Raw genomic sequence first — 12,615 nt, 5'->3', positions numbered from 1 at the left:
ACAGCTCCAAATGTCTGTAATATAATCACACTAAAACGGGAGACAGGATCTCAAGTTAATTTTCAGGAACACATTGTGATGATTTCTTTTTATGGTTTGCTATCTGAGAAAATAATTGAAAAAATGTATCACCTACTTCTGGTGATTCAGAAGAAAATAACAAGAGCAAGCCATCTTTTCCATGCACAGTTCTACTTGGAACCTGTTTTATTTGGGGACAATTTAAAAAAAACATGTGAAAGTTTGTGTTGGAAAATGTGTGTTAAAACCTGCTATCTCAGGGTAGTCAGAATGAAAGCCAAAGTCTCTTAACAGTAGCTATGCACCAATTTTGGATAAATGCGACTCAGAAATACTGCACATAAGTCGGCATTTAATCATTTCTTGCTATGGAAGTTGTACAGAAGCTGCACTCACCGAACAGTAAACCTGCGTGGAAGCTATTCATTAAAGAGGAGTTAGTCCTTTAGTTAGTGTTTGCTTCTTTGTGCTTGTTTGTTTTTCACATTTTTGAAAACATTTCTCAAATATCAAAATTAACAACGAACTCATTTTAAATAGTTGAATCAAAGTCTGGAACTCATTATAAAATTTACAAACTGATGAAATAAAACTGCTCTGATTTACTAACCTAAAAAGCTTTGAAAGATATTTGTAGTAGCCAAAAGATGTTTATTCATGCAGGTCTAAAAGGTATGTTTTTTGTATTTTTCCCCCCTTGGCAAATATTTGTTTTAATGGTTTAATCGAATTTTCAATGTAATACATCGCCTGGTAATCATCTTAATTCCTTAAAGGGGTCAGAGCTTCAGAAAAGAACAGTAAACAGATATGAAAGCAGCTGAAATATGTCAGTTGAAAACTAGCCTACAGTTAAACGTGACGAGGTAATACAGTGTAATAACAGGTTAGAATTTTATGTGAGTAAAGGAGGTCAAATTCAGGAAGATATAAAAGCGACGCCAAAATTTACAAGGCACAATATTTTAAAAATACTAATGTTAACAAATGTAGCCATCAGGTTTGACCTTGGCATGTGTGACTGGTATTATTATTATTTGCAGCAAATACCAGCTATTGAAGTGTTCAACATTGCTTTTGTTTTTAACTTTTAAAAAATACTGTCGATTTTGATGGTGCTGTTTACCTAGGGGTTTGCTCAATAGGAGACTCCCTCGCCCCCACCCCCACCCCCAACAAATCTCTACTTGTAGGTCCCAGAGTTATCTGGAAGAAGGAAAAATCCCCCAAACTCTTCCAAAACCTAAAACTCTCTGGGAGGAGACACCTAACTCTCAGCTACCAGGAAGACAGAGCTAATTTGCTCTGTAAAAGCTGCCTCTGTTTGACTAAGGAGAAAGTTATCCAGGGAGGCTGGTGTGGAGCGTGAATGTGTAAAAGCGGCTCCAAAGTGAGTCTCAGACATCAGTAGCCAAAAATAAACTGGCTGTTGGCTGAAAGACATAAGTGCAATTGTAAAATTGATATCCCTCCTTGGCTGAGTCCCAGACAATATGTTGCCTTTCGGGGGCTGATCAACGTGATTGATGTGATCTGTGAAATCCAGGGGGGCTCTCCCCTTTAATCAAACCCACCATCCTCGACAGAGAGGCAGCTGTGGACTAACACGTTCTTCCAGCTTGCTTGCTTCCTCCAGGTCTCCTTAGAAATCTGACAGCCCAGAATCAAAGTAAGGTAGCACCAGGGCCGCCCGGAAAAGAAGGGGGGGGGGGGTGGAGACCAGAAAGAAAAGATAAGCAGTTGATTGAGACATCAGATGACAGCAACTGAACAGCTACTACATCGCAGAGCGAAATCCAGACGTCACTTCTAATGTCACAGCAAACTTACCGAAGACGTAGAGTCTGGCTCATTTTATTTATTTATTTCAAAACGAATAGGTTCCGCCACCTCCCTCCCCATTTCTCTTTGATAGTGAGGCTCGGGCTTCCTGTCTGCATCACACAGAGTGCGGTACTCTCTCCCTAAAAGAACTTGGGATGACAGTCACAGGGAGAAAAACCGTTCACATTCGGCTTGCAGACCCACGGTCATGGTCAGAATAGGCTCATTCTAAACACCAGCTCCCTTGTTTTATAACCACTGACTGCTATAACCAGGGCTTTGGACTTTTCTGTTATATTTAAATAAAGACACAGAGCGATCAGATGGCAGTTTCTGCGTGTCTTCCTGTCACTAATTCTAAATGTAGAAACACAGCGGCACTTCTTTCTTTCGCAGCAATTCCACTGAGTAAAACTGACTTAGCTGAAAAAAACAGCACCAAAGTACTTCTCTCGCTCCTTGTCCAAGGTTCCCTTAAATGTTGAGAAGGCTTGCAAGTTGAGTAACTGTACCACCCTCTCCTGCACGGTTGCCCCATTTGCATATAATACTCTGATGCCAGATTGTCAGCTAATTATGTTACAAGCAATCAGCTAACAAAGCACAGTCATTCTCGCCTGGAGAATGAACCTTGCTTCAGAGCTACTCCTAGGGAAAAGGAGACCCCATTCGTGACAGAAATCTGGAGTGAGGGTTTTATTAAACTCTGCATTCCATTTCAATGTTGCTGCTTCCTTGATACTGCGAGAATGCTGACTGCCGGTTACTTTCTAAGCGGCTGCACAGGGTTGAGCCCTGGAGCTCTGAGGGGCCCATGGTTCTTCTCATGGCGTAAATGGGAAGACAGGCTACACTTTGGCAGACCTCTGTTATGTCAATCTGCTCAGTGAACACCAAAAGTTAACTTCTTCAAAAGACTTTCTTTAGCTCAATCCCACTGAACAGTGACATCAACTTTCTTTTCCAAAGACTGAATGTGTATCAAAAATCTCACAGATTCTCAGTCGTTTTTTCCTCAGTCATTTTTTTCTTAGTCGTTTTTTTAATGAAGATGAGATTTAACATAGATGTGTAACCCAAGTTGAAAAAGGAAAAGTGGAAAATTATCTGGCTCTATGAAATGTTCAGTAGTGAGGAAGGTAGACTGCCTAACAGAAAGGGTGGCACATCGCTGGCACTCAATGACACGAGTGTACATTGACTCCAAAGAAAAATCCAGCTCCAGTTGCCGTTGAGTCCATTCTAATTCACGGTGACAGTGGGTGATTAGCAGCTCTTTTTATAGAGTAACTAGAGTAGGCTTGGTTGTGTACTGGTTAGGCATTGGGCTGCTAACCCCTAGGTCAGCAGTTCTAAACCACCAGCCACTTCATTGAAGAAAGACGGGACTTTCTACTCCCATAGAGAGTTACAGTCTCATAAACTTACAGAAGAAGTTCTACCTTGACCTACGGGGTTACTATGAGCCAGCATCGACTCGATGGCAGTGAATTGTTTGCTTGGGTTTTGTTGTTATTTTAATGGATAGTGGGAAGAGTTGATATGCTTGACTCCTAACTGAAAGAAAAGTTGATAGATTCAAGTCCACCTTGAGGCATCTCAGAAAGTCCTAGTGGCCTGTTTCAGAGGAACTCAGCCACTCTGAACCTTGACTCTGACACACCTGGGTCACCATGAGTCAAAATCAACTCAGTGACAATCCCTCACTTGTATAGACCAACTAGGAAATTAGATCTCAATTTTGGAGTTCATGATCAACTGGAAGTAGAGATCCTGCTCAGATAAAAAAATATAATACACAGTTAAGCGATCTATTCAATGAGGTGACTAAGAAAGGCAAGAGGCATTCAGGAAATAGGGACATATGCTAAGGGCATCTCCTGAAGGTTTGAGCTGGTTTCTCACAGCTATGAAGCTAGCAAAAACTTTGGTTCTTGGTTATTAGGCAAAGGGGAATAGTCTCTTTCGAAGGCAGACTGTTGTAAATGCCTTGCTCTAACAATGAATATTCAAAACTAGAAAATCTGATGAATTAAGATTGAGATAAAAATTAAAGTAGGTGTCCTGGTCACAGGTGTCCCAGAGGGTCCAGTTGTCCCTAACTCTCCAATAGGTACTGCTTGCTATTTGCATGGATTTCTTTAATTACATCGACCTGGATAGAAAACAATTCAAGGTGAGTCTTTAACAAATGCCAAGCTGCCAACCGTATTAATGAGTTCTGCATTGAAAACAGAGAAAGCGAAAGAAAAAAAAATGTTTGGAAGACAATATATTTTCACCAAAAACATGCTAGATTTTCATCTCGTGACACCACAGCAAATCCTTCCTTCCAGAGGCTTTTTTCATTTTATAGCAGATGATCCTGGGAAAGTAAAGTCTTAGCTTGAGAAATGATTAGATATGCAGGAATATTGCAGAAAAGAATGCAATTTTCACAGTGTTTCACAAGCAGATTCATCTGATTCAGCTGTATAATATCTTTACAAGATCATGCTTTTGAGAGCACAAATAGAAGAATAGCACATGGAATAATTCAATGACCCTTTCATTATTTTGACAAGGACCAGATTTTAGTTTTAAGGCCTTTAATATACTTGGATGTGTTAAAATTATAGACAAGTCTTAAGATAGAAACAGAAACATAAAGGAATGCTAAACACTAAACATAGGGCAAAAAGTTAAGATGCTTATGGTGATGTAGTGGGTTACTTATTGGATACCTTAGCCCAAGGTCAGCAGTCTGAACCCACCAGGCTTCTGTGAGAGAACAATGAGGCTTTCTGCTCCCTTAAAGATTACAGACTCCCAAATCCAAAGGGAGTGATTCTACTCAGTCCTTCAAGATCACGGTCAGTCAGAATTCACTTGATGACAGTGTGTTTAAGTTGAATGAGGTTAAATATGAGTCAAGAAATGATTTGTGATTAATATCCTGGTATGTAACGAGTTAACCAATGGACATCAAGTTGACCTGATTCAAGGCTCTCCCAGTTGGGTGAGGGTAGAAGTGAGCGCCATAGGGCTTTCAATGACAGAGTTTTGGTAAGTAGATCAATTGCCCTTTCTTCCCAGGTTCCTATGGGGGTATTTGAACCACCAATCTTTTCTTTCAGGTAGCAGAAGAGTACATTAACTGTGTACAACATCTAGGCATTCCCATATGAGAAGTTACAAGGTAGGAAAGAGATTTTGATCTTTTTTTTCCACCAAGAAAAGGGGAAAGAAGGCCTGTGTTTAACGTGCATGAAGGGGATTGCGATTAGAAATCTTGTGTTTAACATGCACGAAGGGGATTGAGATTAGAAACCTTGTGTTTAACATGCACGAAGGGGATTGCGATTAGAAATCTTGTGTTTAACATGCACGGAGGGGATTGCGATTAGAAATCTTGTGTTTAACATGCATGAAGGGGATTGAGATTAGAAATCTTGACAATATCCCGGGCAGGGAACGATTTTTTTATTACACTAAAATTTATGACTCAAAAATGTCTGGAGCTCTTTTTCCCTAGAGATCTTTGAACATGTGAGCAAAAAGGTGCATATTTTGATCCAGAATGATTTTAATATCCTGTCCAGAGTCACAGAAAGAGGTGACTACAAATATCCCTTGCTGGCTTTGAAAGCAAGATCATTTGATGTCAGTCTACATTTTTCCAGTGAAAGGATATCAACAGAGAAAGGACAACTTTTGGGGGGTTTTTTGGCTGATACAATCGTGAGTTAAGTTTAGCTTTCTCATTGGAAGATGCACAACTTATAATAAGTGATATGTCTTCCTAAGGTTCTCCTCATGCATTTCCTCCCAATTCAGTCAACAATCAGAGACACACACTTGATGGATCTGAGACTGGGTGGCCTTAGATATGTCTTTATCTTTATGGTTTTCTGAGGGTTAGTGTTCAAAGGGAATTGGGGACTTTTGAAACATAAAATGGATAGATAGATCAGGAGCCCTTGGGTGCTTTTAAATGCGAAGTGGATGGTTAGACCCACTGGATGAAGATGAAACGCCTCAGAGACCCTACCAAGGGTCACCGTGATTTGGAACCCACCCCACGAGAGTGGTGGGGCATGAAAATGGTGTGATTACCGGCATTGACATCTTAAAATTAGCTTAGGCACCTGCAGGCATTCTAGATTTCCTATCCTCACATCTGTTCTCCTTTGGCAACCAAAGGAAAGAAGCAAAGGTTGTCTAAGGTATTCGTCCACGAGTGTTTCGAGTTTGAGGCTAAATGGAAATAAGACATGGGAAATTTGCACAGTGTGTACACGACAGTCGTTAGTTTTGATGGCCTGTTGAAAAATGCACGAAGAGCAAGACATAATGTATACTTTAAAAAGACTTTAAGAAGTTTCATTAATCGCTATATTTTTATACCCATGGCAAACAGACGCTGCTTATGTCTTACTTTATAGACATTGCTCGGTACACAGGGACTAGCAAAAGCACCTCCGGACCCCCGTGGACTTGTTGCTCTGAGGCTAGGAGCCTCCGAGCTAAAAGAAGTGTCACTTTTGACATCATCCCTTCTAGAATGCCACACTGCCCTCGATAGAGAAAAAAACAGCATTTCTTATTAAAAGGCAAATTGGAATTTAAAATAAATGTGATCAGAGGGGACTTGGAACATAAATAATATGTTATTTCCAGTGATCTATGTCACAGTTATTTAACTTCAGCCAATCTAACAGTTTTGGAGGAAATGTATTTAGCCACTAAAATGAAAGACTAAAACGTAGAAAGAAACAGGGAGAGAGCAGGAGGAAAGGAGAGAGAAAGAAGGAAACCAAGGAAGGTGGGAAGGAAGAGAGAAAGAAAATGAAATCAGTCTTTGGAATCAATAAATTCATGTTTTTACTAAGGAGATCTTTAAAAAAAAATAAAACATTCACACCTTGCGACACTGGGTTGAAGTCTGGTCCCACTTTCCCTGTGGAGATATGAATGCAATATCCCGGCGTGGAGGAGGTAACCAGTGGAGAGGTCTGGGAGGATGGCCCCAGCACCATAAATTAAGTGGATTCCTGCCCTTCCCCGAAAAGAATGTGTTCCAAAGGACGACATTGACTCTGCAGCTCCGGGAGATGGACATATCTGATCATTGCACACGGGAGCAGATGAAGGGGCAGGAGGAGAGAGTGGAGCACAGCCTGGCCCACCAGGCCGTGAGGATGATGTTCCTGGGTAGAGCAGCCAGTCCACAGAGAGAACAACATGGCTGGCCCTACTATGAGACATGATGCCCCTCAGTGACTAAGGGCGATACAGGGGACAGCACCGGAGACACAGTGTGGGAATTGCACCTGACCTGATCCCACCACACTGAGGCAAATCACTGGGGGAGTGCAGCGGAACAGCAAGGGAATGGAGTGGCAAGGTCCCCAGGAATGCTGAAAGTGGACTTTGGGGCCAGGGCGTGGTGCCCCAACAGACTGGACTGGAAAACGCTCCTAAGGGCCAGCAAACGATCCCTGAACTAACTACAAGCTTTTCTCTTGTGAACTGTTTTGTTCTGTTCTTTGTCAGTGGTTTGTTTTTGTTGTTTTGTTGTCTGGTTGTATACTGTTGCTTTGTTTTCCTCTGTCTTGTTTTCGTGCATGTTAGTGACTCCACAGGTCTGTCTGAATAGGACAGGCTGGATGAACTATCTGGAGGAAAAACAACGGGACTGACAGTTCCGGGGGGACTTGGGGTGGGGGGTAGGGGGGGTAAGGAAGTGGTGTTAACAAACCCAGGGACAAGGGAAAAACATGGGACCCCAAATGGTAGAGAAGGGGGAGTGGCAGGCCTGGTGGGAAATGATCAAGGGTAAGGTTGCTTAGAGAAGAGGTATACTCTAGCCCAGGTGGCAATGAAGCATGGTAGTAGGGCAGGAGGAAAGTCAAGGGAGATGGAGGAAAGAGCTAGGAGTCAAAGGGCATTCATGGAGGTCTAGACAAAGACATGTGCATGCAAATATATATAGGAAGATGGGGAAATAGATCTATGTGTCTATATTTATAGGTCAAGTATTAAGGTGGCGGAAGGACCTTGGGCTTCTACTCAAACACTCCCTCAATGCATGAATACCTTCTTTTATTAAATTGGAACTCTATGATGCTCACTCTCCCGACACAACGGCTGGAGCCAAAGTGGGTGAACAAGCAAATGTGGTGAAGAAAGCTGATGGTGCCCGGCTATCAAAAGAGATAGTGACTGGGGTCTTAAAGGCTTGAAGAGAAACAAGCGGCCATCTAGCTCAGAAGCAACAAAGTCCACATGGAAGAACACACCAGCCTGTGTGATCGAGTGGTCCCAAAGGGATCAGTTACCAGGCATCAAAGAACAAAAAATCATATCATTGACTGCACACCTCCATGATAGGATCACTGAAGACAAATGGGTGCATAAGCAAATGTGGTGAAGAAAGCTGATGGTGCCCGGCTATCAAAAGAGATAGTGTCTGGGGTCTTAAAGGCTTGAAGGTGAACAAGCGGCCATCTAGCTCAGAAGCAACAAAGCCCACATGGAAGAAGCACACCGGCCAGTGCGATCACGAGGTGCCAAGGGACCAGGTATAAGGCATCATGCAAAAAAAACTACAATGATATAAGTTTGTGTATATATGTGTATATATGTTTATATGTATATGTATATATATACCATATTAAATGAAGGGGGAAGTGCAGTGTGGAGACCCAAGGCCCAAGTGTCGGCCAATGGAGATCCCCTCATAGAGGGGTTTAGGAGAGGAGATGGGTTAATTAGGGTGCGAGGTAGTACCGATGAAGAACACAGCTTTCCCCCAGATCCTGGATGCTTCCTCCCCCCAACTACCATGATCCGAATTCTACCTTGCAGGACTGGATAGGGCAGAGGCTATACACTGGTACATATGAGGGCTGGAGGTACAGGGAATCCAGGGTGGATGATACCTTCAGGACCAAGGGTGTGAGGGGCGATGCTGGGAGAGTGGAGGGTGAGTGGGTTGGAAGGGGGGAACTGATTACAAGGATCCACATGTGACCTCTTCCCTGGGAGAGGGACAGCAGAGAAGGGGGGAAGGGAGACTCCGGATAGGGCAAGATATGACAAAATAACGAGGTATAAATTACCAAGGGCACATGAGGGAGGGGGGAAAGGGGAGGGAGGGGGGAAAAAAAGAGGACCTGATGCAAGGGGCTTAAGTGGAGAGCAAATGCTTTGAGAATGATTGGGGCAGGGAATGTATGGATGTGCTTTATACAATTGATGTATGTATATGTATGGATGGTGATAAGAGTTGTATGGGTCCCTAATAAAATATAAAAAAAGAAAAGAGGAGAAAAAAATGATTAGGGCAGGGACTGTACAGATGTGCTTTATACAATTGATGTATGTATATGTATGAACTGTGAGAAGAATTGTAAGAGCCCCTAATAAATTGTTAAAATTAAAAAAAAAATCTAAAAAAAAACTTACCTTAATAAACTCCGTGGTATGAAAAAAAAAAAACCAAAAAAAAACAGCGTTCTGTTGCCAACATTGTGGATCAGCATCTCAAAGGTCTTCTTTCAGTCCCGTCAGACAGACCTATTAGGAAGTGAGCAAATTTCATAAACACACACAACTGCACTAAGTATGCATTACCTAATTTGCATGTCTGTGTGGGTACAAGTGCAGGCAGTGTGGGCAAACAGCTGTCCGATCTTCGTTTGTGTAGGGATGTAAATGAGGTGCTTGGAAAATGTGTCTTTATCCAAACGGCAACCTTAGGGCTTGGAGGGATTCCCAGAAGTCATGCGGGTGCTCCTCAGGCAGAGACATTTAGAGCATCCCAGAGGGAGGCGTTAGTCTGCGGAGATCAGTGTACCAGGAGAGGCATGCCTCTAAAGACAAAAAGGAACAGCACTAGGCAGAGAAGATAAGAGCAATAGACGAGTGCCTTCTCAGACTGCTAAGACACAACACAGTTAGCTTATTCTGCAACACTCACTTTGGGGAAAAAAAGCAAACAACAATTGGATTCAAAACTCTTTTGCAGTAGAATGAACGATGTCAGTCGGTTAGCTGCTGTCTTTTGCCTTCAACAGTAATAACTATTTGAAATGTATACCATGTAGACTGCAAGGGTGGGAGGTTGCAGGTGAGGTGAGTCCACTGTATAATGTGTATCAGGTCCACTGAAACCACCACCACCAGCAAAAAAAAGTTTAAATTCTCAAGGTTCAAATTCAGGCCTATCAACTTTTTCCATTCCCACAATTTGAGATTAAGTTCATTTCAGCCAGATACATTTGTTTTCACCTTGTAAAGAAATAAATGACCACCTGCATATTTCTGGGTATTTTCATTTATTTTTCAATCCATATAGTGTTTTCAGTAAAGGAACAAAACAACAAACGTCTTCTGGCAATGGATCAGAGTCTGTGGGTCATGGTTGGAGATAGATTGAATCTGACAAATAGTTTCATTGTGTAGCTAACTCATAAATGATATAAGATTTTAAAAAGCATTTCTAATATGTGGTCCAGTGAATCACATATGTAAACACGTTTGTATCGATTGCACACCAACAGTAATGTTCGCAGCCCTGTGCATCTGCATCATTGGCCACGCTTTCTCAGGGACTGTTCCACTTAGCACTGTCTCTCTAGAGCCGCGCTCCTCGAGATTCTGCAGTGTGAGGCGACCGACCAGGAGGCCCCAGTCAGTGTGGGCTCCTGACCCGCTGTCGCTGAAGGTGGCGGACGCTGCCAAGTTCCTATTTGTCCTTCACATAAAGTCCATATTGACTGTTTCAAAAACTCTTTGTATGAGCTATTATTTTCAAATTGTTTCCCAACTTATACTGCAATTGAAAATTGGACAGCTTTTCGATTGCTCTCGCATTCCAATTGATTACCAATACAGTTTTTCAGAATTAAGAATATCAGTCTATTCTCTTCCCCAGCGTAGTGTTGACTCCTCGTGGCTTTTATTTAAATATCTTCGGGAGGTTTGTGCCTGACTCTGTATTAAGATAACGTACAAGGCGATCAATTAGATTTATTATCTCTTCTCTAGACTCTGTGGTATGTATCAATGTGGTGGTGGGGGTGGGGGTGGGGGAGAGGGACACGTAAAAACAACCAACAACCCCTAGACATAACATGGCCTTGGCTTCAAGGTCTCCCAGGAATAGTATCTAAACTTAGTTTCTGCTGCATCAGACAGGTCTCACGGCTTGTGATGCATATTTTAGGACAAGGCAATTGTAATGATCAAATGACTAATATGTTTTCTGAATAAATGCATTCTAACACGGTTAGGTTATCAGATCAAATCAATACATATTTATTGAGTGATTACTATGTATAAGGCTCTAGGCTAGACTCTGGAGGGTGGGGGGTGGAGAGGCAAATGCCTTTGCATTGGATCTTCAATTCTCAAGAATTTCTCAGAAAATACTCAACAGTGAACTCAACAGAAATGAGGAAAGGAAGCATTTAGTTTGTCAAATCATTTCGAAGTGCTTAAAAAAAATCATCCAGTAGCCTTCTCAGTGGTCCTGTGAGGGTTAATAGCAGTCACTGTGTTCAGGTGGGACAAATGAAGAGGAGAGAAGTTCAGTATTTTTTTCTCAAGGTCGCCCAGCACTATGGATGCAAATCCGAAGCGCCTACTGTCAACAGCTGCCTCCTGGCTTTGCTTAAACCCAAACCATTTTATAGGAGTTTGTTGTTGGGAGGTAGGGAAGAAGGCTGCCTCCTTCCTTTCCCTCCCCCCAGGGAAGCTTTGCCTGTGCTTTGTTGATGGATGCTGTAGGCATGTTGTTGTCAGGTGGCTGGAGGTCAGTGACCCTGTATACAACAGAAGGCAGGAAACGCCCCCAGTCCTGCGCCATCATCACAAATGTTCTGCTTTGCAGCCACCGTGTCAATCCATCGTGCAGAAGCCCTTCATCTCGTTCTCTGCCCCTCTACTTTACCGAGCATGATGTCATTTTCCAGACACTGCTTTTCCCTGACAACATATCTGAAGTACACAAGATAGGTCTCACCATCTTTGTCTCCCTGGAACAGTCTGGCATAGTAACAGAGAAACCTGTGAGTGCCGGAATGGCACTGTTTCTCTGGGTCTGGGAAGTTTTTCAGCTCTGCCTGGGTGCCCTGGCCACGTTGCTCATATGAGTGGGAAATATTTGAACGTTCCTCCTCTGGCAACTTCCCATCCCACACAAGCACCATGTTTCTTGGGTTTCCTGTAATTGGCAGGTTTCCTGTAAATGTTGGAATTTAAAAGAGAACAATACAGATGATCTTTCCGTATCCCTACAGTCTGCCCTCTGTGCAAACAGGGTTCGCCCCTCTGCTTGCAGATGATTCATGGACACAGAGTATACTGCCTTTTACAGTGACGCTCCTGCGACATTTGGTTGTGAAAACATTTTCAAATATACGAAGCAACAGGTGCACTTAGATTCCCACCCCTTCAGTACTACCACGACATTTACTACGCCTGCTTTGTCACCTGTCACTCAATCCATTCTTCTAGTTATCCATCTCAATTTTTAAGTCATTTTCCAGCAAACTTCAAGTACAACCTTTAGAAATTCTTTTCATCATAGTGTGAAGAGGTGTAGATATTTGGGGAAGACATAACAGTGGAATTAATATTTTGGAGAAAGTAATTGTCATTGAAATCTAAATAAATGACTTGCCTTACATTACTGTGGTCCTGCATTCATGAATTTATCTGATCCTAGAAGTCACCACACAACGTGGAAAGACAGAATCATATGTCTATTGTATAATTCTCGGA

This window comes from Tenrec ecaudatus, chromosome 1 (genome assembly GCF_050624435.1).
Source record: "Tenrec ecaudatus isolate mTenEca1 chromosome 1, mTenEca1.hap1, whole genome shotgun sequence".
Classification (NCBI taxonomy): domain Eukaryota; kingdom Metazoa; phylum Chordata; class Mammalia; order Afrosoricida; family Tenrecidae; genus Tenrec; species Tenrec ecaudatus.
Note: the sequence above shows the minus strand (reverse complement) of the source record.